Source organism: Alligator mississippiensis, chromosome 1 (assembly GCF_030867095.1).
Source record: "Alligator mississippiensis isolate rAllMis1 chromosome 1, rAllMis1, whole genome shotgun sequence".
Taxonomy (NCBI): Eukaryota; Metazoa; Chordata; order Crocodylia; family Alligatoridae; genus Alligator; species Alligator mississippiensis.
This window is the reverse complement of record NC_081824.1, coordinates 308,466,329-308,478,957: the sequence shown is the minus strand read 5'-3', so window position 1 is coordinate 308,478,957 and position 12,629 is coordinate 308,466,329. Positions and strand designations below refer to the sequence as shown.

Here is a 12,629-nt window from a genome sequence, read left to right as displayed (position 1 = left end):
GCAGCCAGCTGTGAAAAAAATACATGGAGGAGTCAAGGCTGGACTTTGGAAACCTGACAATAGTATCCACAAACTGTAGACAGACACTAATAACTATTGTCATGGCAATAGCATACCACCTCTGTCCCTATTCACAAAAATTTAAACTGCCCACTTCCTGAAGGACTCTGAAGGGGTTCATGACCTGATAAAACTGTGGCATGCTGTGTTCTTTGTGGGTGGTTTCCAAAGGAGGTGGCCAAGCTTTCTTATCCCACTGCCTTTTTCCAAGATTTCTTATTCCAGGACCACTACCCTCTTGTACTCAAAGAAATATGTTATTGGTTTTCTCTAAATTAGACTGCAAGCTCTTCAGAGGAGGCCTTAGCCATAGGGGACTTCTCCATTTGTGAATGCTGTAAAATGAATATTCATTTTATATATGTATATTTATACATGGACACACACACACACAGACAATAAGAGTCAGATTCAAATCTCCTATTTCCCACTGAACTGCCTTCTCTGATTCTCTTTATCTGACTATAAGTTACTTCTTCTCATAAAACAACACTGAAATGTATGGAGGACACATCATCTAAAGGGTCTAAAATAAATTTTGGATTCATTTTGCTTGGAGAACTATGACAACTTTAGCTAATACAAGTTTCTTTTTGGGTGGAGTTGGCCTCTCTCAAAAGCATAGATTCTATATCTCTTGATGCCATTAAATTAAGATGATCTGCCTTTTTGGAAGATATGCTTCAGTCAAGCACAAGTAATTGGGCTCAAAGTAGAGATAACTGGATGTAAGTTAATGGTCTGCAATGAGCAGATGGCCAGACTATATCTTCCAGTAGTCCATTCTGGACTTAAATTCTATAACTATATCTAGGTTACTGATAAATTTCTTTAATCAATGCCTTTGTAACCTGTTCTTTTGACAGATAGGTTGTGCTGTATTAGCTGACCTTTTGTTTTTGTACCAGTAAGTAATAATCTGGTAACTGCCTCTTGAGATTTTCTCCATCCCCAGGAAAGATATAATTTCCTACTGCTTTAAAAATAAGAGAAATGCTATTTTTATTGGTAAAAGTTGAGTTGCTTGATTTTCCAAGGCTTCCTCCCTTCAAAAAGTCAAGCCTCAGGTCTTTATCATTGCCTGGCAACCAAACACTGACCAGGTGAACACAACTTACCTTTCACTATTCTGCTATGCTAGTAGTTTTAAAACAGAATAATTCCCAAGATCTTTTATGGTCATTGTGGCAGGGCACCAAACAGGCAGCAACCAGGTCCTTGATGAGAGCAGCCATTTTTGAACCCAGGGATATAAACAGGGCTGCAGTTTGCTGCAGGAGGAAGAAGAAAACATCAGCCTGAGAGGCTGCTCCAGCCACAGTCAGGAGGTAAGGGCAGGTGGAGGTGACCCATTTATCCTGGGTAAAACATCAAACTGCCCCCTGCTGGGGAAGGGTGGTCTGGTGGGACTCCTAGTGGCATGGGAGCCCCCAGGAAATTGCAGGCCAGTTACCTTCCCCAGTGAAAGGGGGTTGGGTGTCTTATAATCCCTTGTGGTGTTCTAACGAGCAGGGGGAGCCCAGAGGCAGAGCTCAGGCCAAAGTGAGGACCTGGACCCATGCCCAGGAAGCAGGGGAAAGCCTGGGGGCAACAAGTAGCGAGACTCTGTGAGTGTGGGTGAGTGAGGAGGCCCAGTGGAGGCATAGTGGCCCAGTGAGGGGCCAGGAGGAAAATAGGTTTATAGTTGTAGAGTTGCTTAGTCAGTGCTCAAGTGAGGGTAGCAGGAGATACCCAACAGACTGTGCTGGGGCTGACTGAGGTGAGGAGAGCTAAGCTCGAAGCTGGGTGAGGCTGGGCACGATGAGTGTGGCTCTGAGAGGGCAGTATGAAAGAGGCTGGGTAAGAGCAAATGGAGTGATTGGGACCCCAGTGAGAGAGGGTTAGTATGTGAGTGGCACTCTGGGGCTGCAGAGAAGAGCTGCAACTGTGTGCCCAGTTTACTCCAGGCATAGGCCAGAGTAGTAACACCAGAGAAACATCTGTGAGGCATGGGGCCCGTGGAGGGGAGGTTGGAGTGGGTATTAGACTCTTGTCAGCAGGGCGAGTAATGGGTAGCCTCCCACCTTAGTAATACCTTTCATATTTTTCCATCAAGGCATGGCAGAAGAGCGAAACAGGTGGTTACCCCAGGAGCAGGGCGACCAGCAGAGAGCTGATGAGGAGGCCACCCTGTTACAGTCACACTTTATATTACAGGTGAAAAGGACTGTCTGTAGGGCAGTGTGTGTGTGTGTGTGTGTGTGTGTGTGTAGTACATTATTGTTTTCAAACCCACTGTGTCTGGCAGAGAAAGAAAGATCTGAACTTGAGCTTCACACATAGCATAGATGAATATTTTAACATTAGGCTATAAGGTATTCTGAGGCAATTCCTTTTGTTGAATATGTTCCACTTCATATAAAATTACTTACATAGTTATTTGGATGGAGAGAGAATGACTGGTGTTTAGAACCCTCACCTAGTATATGGGACAGTGAATGTTTAATTAAAAAGTGAAACAGAGTCAACCAGAGAAATCACTTCATCTCAGAATACAACTTCTTGGATAGGTGGATGATGTAGGTTTTGGTTCACATTTCTCTTGGGCATAAGGAACTGAAGCTGGGTCTTCATTAAAGTAGCTAGAACAGGACAAGTGGGACACTGGCCCCAGGCACTGAATATGAGGGGTGCCAGAATCCCCCCACCACCTAGAATTTTTGCCATGCCAGGGGCACCCTGCACTGCTCCTGAACAGCCATAGAAGCAGGGCATCATAGTTCTACACCAAACACTGTACCTGCAGGGCAGACAAACTAGTTGAGCAAGCAGAGTGGTGCTTTTCCTACCTCCAGGGAACCTTTACCAGAACAGGCACAGCCCTGAACCCAATATGTATGAATCTGGGAAGAGTAAATGGGGCACGAGGATCAGCTCCCAGGAAGCCAGACCACTGGGATGCTGCTGTCAGATCCAATATTGGTACAACACCATTTGCAGCAGTGACAACAGTAGCCTGGACAGGTAAGGCTTCCCTTCCCCTCGCCCCCAAGCTCTATAAATGTTGGCATACACTGTTCCTCTGCCCCTTTCTCCCCTCAACCCCAGAGCTCAATGAGCTTGCTACACACGTGTGTGGGTCTGTCACATCCTGGGTGACCTTTCCATTTCCTGAGCTAGTGGGTAAAAAGGAATGGAGGATATAGCTTCCTTCTATTTCAGTTTTGTGAATCTATTCCTTTGTTTCCACTGAATTTCTTACTATGCCTAACACAAAACATTTCAGTTTGTGTTAAACAGAACACTTTCATGGCAAAAAGCTTCTTATTAATTATTTTTCAATTTAGCAAACACAATTTTAGATATGGGTCAATTTTATTTATTTATGTTCCTTGATTCAGCTGCTAAATAACAACAAATAAACACATTCCTATTTACAGGAATATTTATATATTATGGACCAGACCTTAATTCATGTATTGGGTATCTAAGCAGTATACAGGAATCTAAATGTGACCCTATTCCACCTTATCTGAATTCCTGTACAACTATTCATTTGAAAACATAGTTAGATTGCTGCTTTTTGTGACTTAGACTAAAGGCTATGATGAAGGTGCTTTACAAATGTAGATGCGTTAATGTTTTTTTTTCAGAGTAACCTTTTAAGGATATTGATCTGACACCTCAAATCAGCTACTGAGTATGACTGGGATGTGTGGGCAGCAAACATCCAGTTAAAAGTACATTTTGAACAAGAGACCCTTACACCAAGATTTATTAACCACAAAACCAGTATTATCAAAATAACTGACTGAAAAGGGAAAAAAAGAACAGAATAAGAAATGTGTCCAGCATCCATATTATTTATATCCATCCTAAGAACACACTGGAGTAGGTTGGATAATCAGACTAAAAGACAGTTTAATGTTTCTCTGTCTACTTCATCCAATCCTCATTTCAGAGTACCACCTTTATACACTTTACAGTTATGGATATTCATACATAGTAAACCTCTTTATATCAGATAACATTCTACATTCCACTCAGTATTGGTGTCAAAAGCATTGCCATGCCACCACTGTGGACATTTTAGCAGAGGCAGATTTTAAGATTTAATTTTCTTCTCTTAAAATATCCTGCATAGTCCCACCATGCGTGCCTGTGGTCGTCTGTTTGTCACTTTCTGTCCTTTGAAAGAAATCATGTGACTGAGGTCATCCTCTAGTTACCTATTTATGCCGAGCCTCATAAAAAGATAATCAAATTAAGACTGCCTTTAGGCTCAGGGTAAGGGCTAGGGCTTCCATAGGTAGTATTATGTCCCTCAATTTAGGATGAAGGTACATGTTATACTTAGACCATACTAAGGACACTTAAAATGCAAATCACTGCAAATGAAAATCACAGCTCTCCTTGATGGCCTGGCGCCCTGCACTGGGCACCCAGGGCTCTCTCTCTTTTGCAGGAGCCAAGCCCTCACAGGCTCCAACTCCCCGGTCTCACACCAGAGGTTCTCCCCTTTCCTGGGCCCTGCTCTAGGCACTGGGGCTCTTTTAGTTAAAAGTGGAACCACGCTGAGGGGCTCCAGTCACTTGGCCTAGGGCCGAGGCTAACGTAAGCAGCCATGAGCTGCTTCCAAAGCCGTTCTCCGTGAGACAACCAGCACACTGGGTGAGGCCTGAGCAGCCGTGAGCTGCTCCCAGGGCCAGCTCTCCATGTGCCAATCTGCATACCAACTGCCCGGCCACTTGCTGGGCTTGCATGCTCAAGTCGCCTCAAGCGGCTCCTAGATCCTGATCCCCATGCGCTGATTTGCGCACCACTAAAACTCAAGCAGGGTCCCAAGGATGGCCATCTCTGGAGCTCCTCTCTCCTTGCTGTCCCTCATCATCTCTCCCCAGCCTGCTGAGCACACTCCCCTTTTATACTCTTCAGGGGCTCCACCCCCAAAGTTCTCCAGACCTGGCTGGTGCAGTTGCAGTTTATGTCCAGCTGCTCCTTCACCCATCCCTTTGGGAAAGGGCGAGGCATTGCTTCCCTTGTGTTGCTTCCAGATTGATGGGCGGGCTCCACCAATCAAACAACAGACCCTTGATCCTGGGACTCAACCCAAGCTCCAAAAAGGTAAGCCTGCTACACTTGTAAAAGCCATGCTACTTTAGATAAGGGTCAGCCTTGGGCTGTCCAACCTTAATATTAAGAGAAAACCTTTCTTACATTTTATTGAAGTCTGCATACTCTCCAGAAAACAACAGACATAATGATCCATAATGATCAGCATGCCTGATGGGCTGCCAGTGCTGGCACTCAGTTCTACATCCTGGAGACAACTACGATCAGGCTTCAGCCACGGTGTTCAGTTCCTAACATGATTCCTAAAGCTGTGGGATTGCTGCTTGGGACTGCTTCCCTGTGCTAAGGATACTCACTTGTTGGGAACTGACCCGGACCAGTCATAGCTGGAATGGAGATGTGACATTAGCCTGAAGGCCAATCACCTTGAGACAGGGGAAAGAAAGCAGCAGCAGGAAGATGCCTTTTTTATTTCTCCTCTACCCAACTCCCTCCATCTCCTGAATGGAGACTCCTCTTGCACTTCATCAGACGAATTGCAACTACTACCTCCAATGTAGGATGAAAAAAAAAAATCAGATGGGAAATTATGTCACCAGAAGCAGCCAGAGGTTTATAAATTATTCATAGATTCGTAGATGCTAGGTTCAGAAGGGACCTCAACAGATCATCAAGTCCAACCCCCTGCCTAGGCAGGAAAGAGTGCTGGGGTCAGATGACCCCAGCCAGATGTCTATCCAGCCTTCTATTAAAGACCCCCAAGGTAGGAGAGAGTACCACTTCCCTTGGAAACCCATTCCAGATTTTGGCCACCCTTACTCTGAGGAAGTTTTTCCTGATATCTAGCTTAAATCTGCTCTCTGTCAGTTTGTGATCATTGTTCCTTGTTACCCCAAGAGGTGCCCTGGTGAACAGAGCATCTCTGATCCCTTGCTGCGTCCCCATAATGAATTTGTAGGTGGCCACAAGACCACCTCTCAGCCTTCTCTTGCAGAGGCTGAAGAGGTCCAGGTCCCTCAGTCTCTCCTCATAGGTCTTGTTCTGTAAGCCCTTAACCATATGAGTGGCCCTCCTCTGGACCTTCTTGAGTCTATCAACATCCTTCTTGAAGTACGGCACCCAAAACTAGACTTAGTACTCCAACTGCAGTCTGCCCAATACAGCATAGAGGGGAAGTATCACCTCCTTAGTTCTATTAGTCATGCACCTGCTGATGACTCATGTTCATCTTGGAGTCCACTATGACTCCGAGATCCCTTTCCACTTCTGTGTTGCTGAGATGGTTACTTCCCAGCCAGTAGGTGTGCTGGATATTTTTGCACCTTAGGTGCAGCACTCTGCAATTGTTCTTGTTGTACTGCATCCTATTGCATACTTCCCACTTTCCTAACCTGTCCAGGTCTGCCTGAAATCATTCCCTACCCTCGGGAGTGTGCACTTCACCCCACAATTTATTATTGTCTGCAAACTTGGACAGAGTACGCTTCACACCCATATCCAAGTCACTGATGAAGATATGGAAGAGTACAGGTCCAAGGACTGAATCCTGATGGACCCCACTACCCACATCCTTCCAAGGCAATACCAACCTGTCTACTACCACTCTCTGGGTGCGGCTGCTAAGCTAATTTGTCACCCACCAGACCATGTAAACATCTGTGTCACAGCCTCTTAATTTATTTGTGAGAATGGGATGAGATACTCTATCAAAGGCCTTACTAAAATCCCAAAAAATGACATCCACCTCTACTCCTGCATCTAAGCGTTTTGTGACCCTGTCATAAAATGAAACTAGATTGGTCAGGCATGATGTACCTGCTATAAATCTATGCTGGTTTCCCTGATGCATTATTTTTCTCACTGGACTCCCACAAATATGATTCTTCATAATCTTTTCAAAAATCTTTCCAAGGATGGAGGTAAGACTGACTGGCCTATAATTATTTGGATCCTCCTTCCTCCCATTCTTGAAAATAGGGACCACACTGGCCCTTTTCCAGTCCTCTGGGACCTGACCCAAGCACCATGAATGCTTAAACAACTGTGCCAGTGGTTCTGCTATGATACTGGCCAATTCCTTCAGTACTCTCAGATAAAGCTCATCCAGGCCTACTGACTTAAACACATTCAGTCCATCCATGTGACTCTGTTATAAGTCAGCCACAACAGTTGGTGGGCTGGTACCCCTCTGATGCCCATCTAAGAACCCATTAGGAGATTTATCTTGACCCCTGTTCAGGAACACCAAGGTTTGAGAGTCCACAAAACAGGAGGTTCTGGGAGGCCACTGCATCCTGGGATGCTGGAGGACTGCAACTTGGGTTGAACAGCTGTGGGGAGTGGCCACACTTTAATGGCATAGGAGCAAGGTTATGCAGATTAGAGATAATCGTGCCCTGGAGTGGCATAACTTTACAATGAATAATGAGTACTTTAGTTCACTTAAAGGTGTTAATATGCATCTAATCCAGGGGTTAAGAGCTCCAGCACGCACCTAAAATTACCATGTATCAAGGCCCTAAGCCACTATATGACCTAAAAATGCATGTCAAAAGACTTAGATGCCAACTGTACTTTGCCCGGGGGTAATGCATAGCCTGGTATTTAGGCAATAGGTAACCTAGTGAAACCTCCAGAAGGTGACCCAGAGCATCAAAGTCTCAGACACCCATGCAGGCTGAAGATACAGGCAACACTCTGTGCCAGAATCTTGGATACAAGATATGCATGGGAGACCCCTATCTACTGTGGGCTTAGGAAAAAAATGGGATCATCCACAATGATTCAGGGAGGGGCCTCTCCAAAAAACACATGTACCATAACTTGATTTATTGAAACGCTGAGCATGGACATATGGGCACACATTCATCTCATCTGGGAACCCTCCCAGGACTTCCCTCATGGCAGCTCTGTGGACAGGGGGAATGAATGCAAGTCCAGGCCTGTATTCTGGACTCATCACACAGGTAAAGCAAAGCACAGATGCTATGTTTCATGAGTTGCCTGGTGTCTGAATAAGAAACAGATTTTTCACATGGCTGGGAGGAAAGAACAGGTGCACAGCAGCAGCTGGCTGGGAGAAGAGGGGCAAGATACAGCTTCTGACACTGTATTCTTTATCTCTGTTTTTTTCTACAGGCTCAATGAACCTAAAGACCCCAAACAGAGAACACTTTACTATAAGTGTCTCCCGACTGCATTCCAGACAGCATAAAATATGCTGTGTGTGTCATGGCTGACAACCAATGCTAGTTCTAGTCTCTCAAGCTGTTCAAGACACTAGTCTTCCCATATAAGAGAATGAAGAAGTGGGGTTTGTCTCATAAGGAAGAAACAGTTCTTTCAGTGGAACTGTTACAGGTGGTTTGGATCAAATGGTAATATCTGATTTGTTAATCAAATGGTTCCTCATCTTCTCAGGAAATCATTGGAGATGGGCAGTAGCCACCTTGATGCAATTGCTTCCCATATCATAATGTCCTTTACTGTACCTTTGATGCCTCCCAGGATGTCATACTATGCCACTTCCTTTCTCATGGCTTCTCAGCACAACCCTGCAAGCACCAATGCAACCTACAACAGAAATATATGCCAAAGTTTATGCTCCCTGTCCTGCTAGGAGATGACTGGTAGGCTTCTTACCACAGAGCAATCAACTTGAGCAAGGGGAACCACTTATGTTTTAGGAAAAGGAAGAGAAAGAAGGAGTTAAAGTACCAGAGCCAAGGAATAAAATTAACTCTACTGAAATAAAATGGCACTTGAAGAGAGACAATAGAAAAGGTTTCACAACCTGATACAGAAAGCAGGCATGAATCTGTAGAAGTTTCTGCAATCAAAAACACAGATCTTCCCTATTTAAATTTTAGCAAGCTTCTGTTCTGGGCATCATGCCAAATCCCAGGTTGCTAAGCAACCTCTGATAACAGTTCAGAAGGCTCAGCTTCCATATCTAGCTACGTCAGATCCAAAAGGTGGCCTTTGTGCATTAGCCTTCATCACTGTGACTGGTGGATGCACAAGCTCATCCATGTATCTCTACACTCTCGCTGACATGCAGGTCTTTCACTGAAGGGCTGTGAAGTTCTCTGTGCCTGTTCCATACTCTCAGCAATCCAGAAGCTTACTGGCAGATAAAAATGGAACACACCAAAACCACACTGGCACCGTTAGGTGTAGGCAGGCCCTTACAGAAGTTCCAAATTCACCCCTTAGGAATTCAGGCTCTCAACAAATTTATAATGGGAAAACCAGGAAGAAATGGTAAGGCAGCACAGTCACTCATTCCTCAGTCTCTATTTGTTCATGCAATTATTCTGTCCCAAGTGCAGGGCTTTGCACTTGTCCTTGCTGAACTTCATCTGGGTGATACAAGAGTCCCCCTCTAAAAGAGATTAAGAGGTATCTGCTTCTGGGACAAAAGAGAGAAAATACGCTCTATAGGTTGGCTGAAAAGACTTGTTTACTGTGTTTAACCTAGAGGTCTTCATACCTCAGGTAGTTGCCCATTTGCAAGTAGTAACTCTTGCTATAATGCCCAGAGACATGAAAGGAGTCATAGTCTATTACTAGGTGCATTTTCATTACTAAATCCATTATTAAGTGCATTTTCCCTAATTAGCTCTAATTTCTAGTATAGCAAGTATTGGCTCAGAGAGAGGTCACCAATAGACATTAAACAAAAAAGAAACAGAATCCTGAAAATTGAGGTTCATGACTCCCTGGCTGCTCACATATACTTAATATTATACCATTTTCATGCAGTCATATGATATGTTCCCATGACCTACTCCTTGTCACAGCCAACATCCTCCCTCTATCCAGTCTTCTCAGTTGGTCAAACAGACATCTTACTCACCCCGAAGTCCACTTAATGATTCAAATCCAAGTTGGTCTACAGAACCTGTGGGCAGAATATATCCACCTACCAAAATTAAAGGAAAAAGAATTGTCAATTTACAGAAGCTTCAGAATCAACTGATGGTGCCAACACAAAAGAACTTAAGTCAACCTTGCCTTGAGTATATGGCATGGCCGTATCTGCATTCCCAACCAGGTTAAGAGAGGGCTCTAAAGATTAAAATGCTACTCTTCATCCTAGCAGCAGAAAGTCGGTGGCTCCAGGAGTGCATTTCATGTTCCCAGCCAAGTAGAGGCAGTTTGCACTCATCCCTAGTGATAGAGAGAGCAGTGAGGGAACTACTGAGGATGTATCAAGTTTCTTGGAAGAACTATCAGGCAGTAAGCCCGGCACTGTTCTTCTGGAAATCTCACTCCAATAACTTCCCTTCTCAATGGAGAAGTCCTTTGTGAATGGTGCTGGTAATGTCATCCAGACCTTTACATACTCAGCCATGTGTATACTAGGAGGACCAGCCTTTTGGCAGTAGTGAGGGGCTTGAGGTTACCTACTCAAATGCAGCTACTCAGACCTAAAGTTGTGTGAATAGCCATGGTCAGGACAGGGGTGAACACTTAATGCCTACCTTTGTGCTAGGCTCTGGCAACATCGCATTTCCCAAAGGAATTAGGAAACCTTGAACGATATGAGTTAACTTTCTGGTCACAACTGCCCTCTTTCTACAGTATTGCATTTAAACAAGTACATTTGTAAGTACAATTATAAAAGAAAAGAAATAATATTCAATACAACACAACACCTCTGTTTCTCTGTGTAATGCACTTTTGACTACATTTTATTGATAATTAAGAAATTTATGAACACTTTATTGCAGGATAGTAAAAATGTGTTTAAAACTACTAGTGCAGATTTGATATATTCACAAACCCCTTTTACCCGTATTACTGAAACCCACTCCATAATACTGAGCTCCTCCCCCCCCCTGCTCTTTTCTAATGGGAAATAATCTCACAGGAAAGATGAAATAAATTACTATAGAAAATTTTGATTAAAATGTTGGATAAATTAAAATGGTTATTTTAAATGAAATTCATGCAAGTGGGTCTCATTTATTTTCATATGGAACTTTTCATCTCACAGAAACTTAGGTCACTATAAATAGAGGGATAAATCCTAGAAAAACAAAAAATTAAAAAGTTACAGCCTCAATGAAATGGCTGTAGGTCATAAAAATACAAAGCAATTTTATTTTCCATGATGTGAGAATTTCAGTCCTAATTTGGAACAACCAAGTACATAGTTATATAGGACTTGAGAAGTTGCAGAAATGCCTAGTGTCCATAGCTTCACTTTATATAACATTTTGGCTTATTTTATATCTGTTGGAAGAAGCACTTACTAACTGTACTTTAAACTAGACAGAACTATGAGTGAAGTGTTTCTGATGATTCTTTGGAGAGACTCTGTGCTATTTATATTCATATTATGAATATATAGTTGTTATTATTATAGTTCCTCATTGGCTATATAGAATTTATGTTATATTGTTTCAATACTTTTTGTACATCAATATAATAGCTAATTTTCACAAAATAAGAGGAAATTAGGGCTGGAAAGGACCTCTTATGCTATTTTATTCAAAACCTCACCAGAGGCAGGATCATCCCGATCCAAACCATCCTATAAAAATCCTCATCTGACCTGCTAGTAAAACTGTGTAGTCAACCCTGATTACACAGTCACAAAGCATAGCACCCTAATCTGACACAGGTAAATCAGAAGGACAAGGTGGCCAATATCCTGCAGTGGCTGGTGTTAAAATATGCTCAAGAGATCCAAAGAAAATGGCCACATTCTCTGCTACAAAGGAAAGCAAACACTGCTGCAGTAGGCCTACGCAAAGCAGCAAGCATTCAATTTGGATTCGGATTTGGCCAATTTGGAGGGAGTGTAATTCAATTCAGTGAGTTGAATCACTGTCCCAATTTGAGTCAGCCAATTCAGATCTGAAGATTCGACGGAGATTCATCCATAGACTAAACTGGCAGCAGTCCTCAACAACACTGGACACATCTTCCTCCAGCTGGTAAGTCTGTTGTGGTGGGTGGAAGGGATAGGAAAGGGGCATGGGGGGGGGCAGATCAATGCCCCCAGAGCAAGGGAAGGATTGGGGCTGGGGCAGGGACATGCTGCCCAGCCAGGGTGGAGGGGCACAGGACTTGGGGAGGGGGGCTCCCACCACTGCGTGCTGCCAGTCTGGGAGGGCATGGAAGCGGGCATGTACCCCCAGATATGCACAGGACCAGGCTGTACTCCAGAACGGCAGTGGAAGGCGCTGGGAGTGGGGGCTATGCCCTCCCACCACTTGCCCAGCCTCCCTGCACCTCCCAGACAAGCTGTGGAATTACCCCAGCTGGGCAAGCAGCAGCAGGGCATGGGGGCAGCACCTGGATCAGAGCGGGGCCAGTGGCAGGGGCTATGAGGAATTTTAGGGTGGATGCAGCCCCTACATAGCCCCCACTCCACTGTGCTCTGCAGGGTGGGTGGAGCGAGGGCTGCACTCTGGGCTACAGTGGGGCTAGCTGCGAAGAGCACAGCCCAGCCCAGCCCACCCCGCACAGATCTGGGGGCAGATGCCAGCTCCCATGCCCTCCTG

General features: G+C 44.4%; 1 long non-coding RNA gene across 1 annotated transcript; it reads right to left on the bottom strand.

The window, feature by feature from the left end:
- Positions 1-1,184: 1,184 nt before the first annotated feature.
- Positions 1,185-12,034, bottom strand: LOC109282874 (uncharacterized). Its single transcript, XR_002089906.2, has 3 exons — positions 9,971-12,034; positions 8,604-8,685; positions 1,185-1,331 (listed from the first exon to the last, which is right to left on the bottom strand). It is a non-coding gene; the product is annotated as an uncharacterized LOC109282874 (long non-coding RNA).
- Between the last annotated feature and the right edge of the window lie 595 nt (positions 12,035-12,629).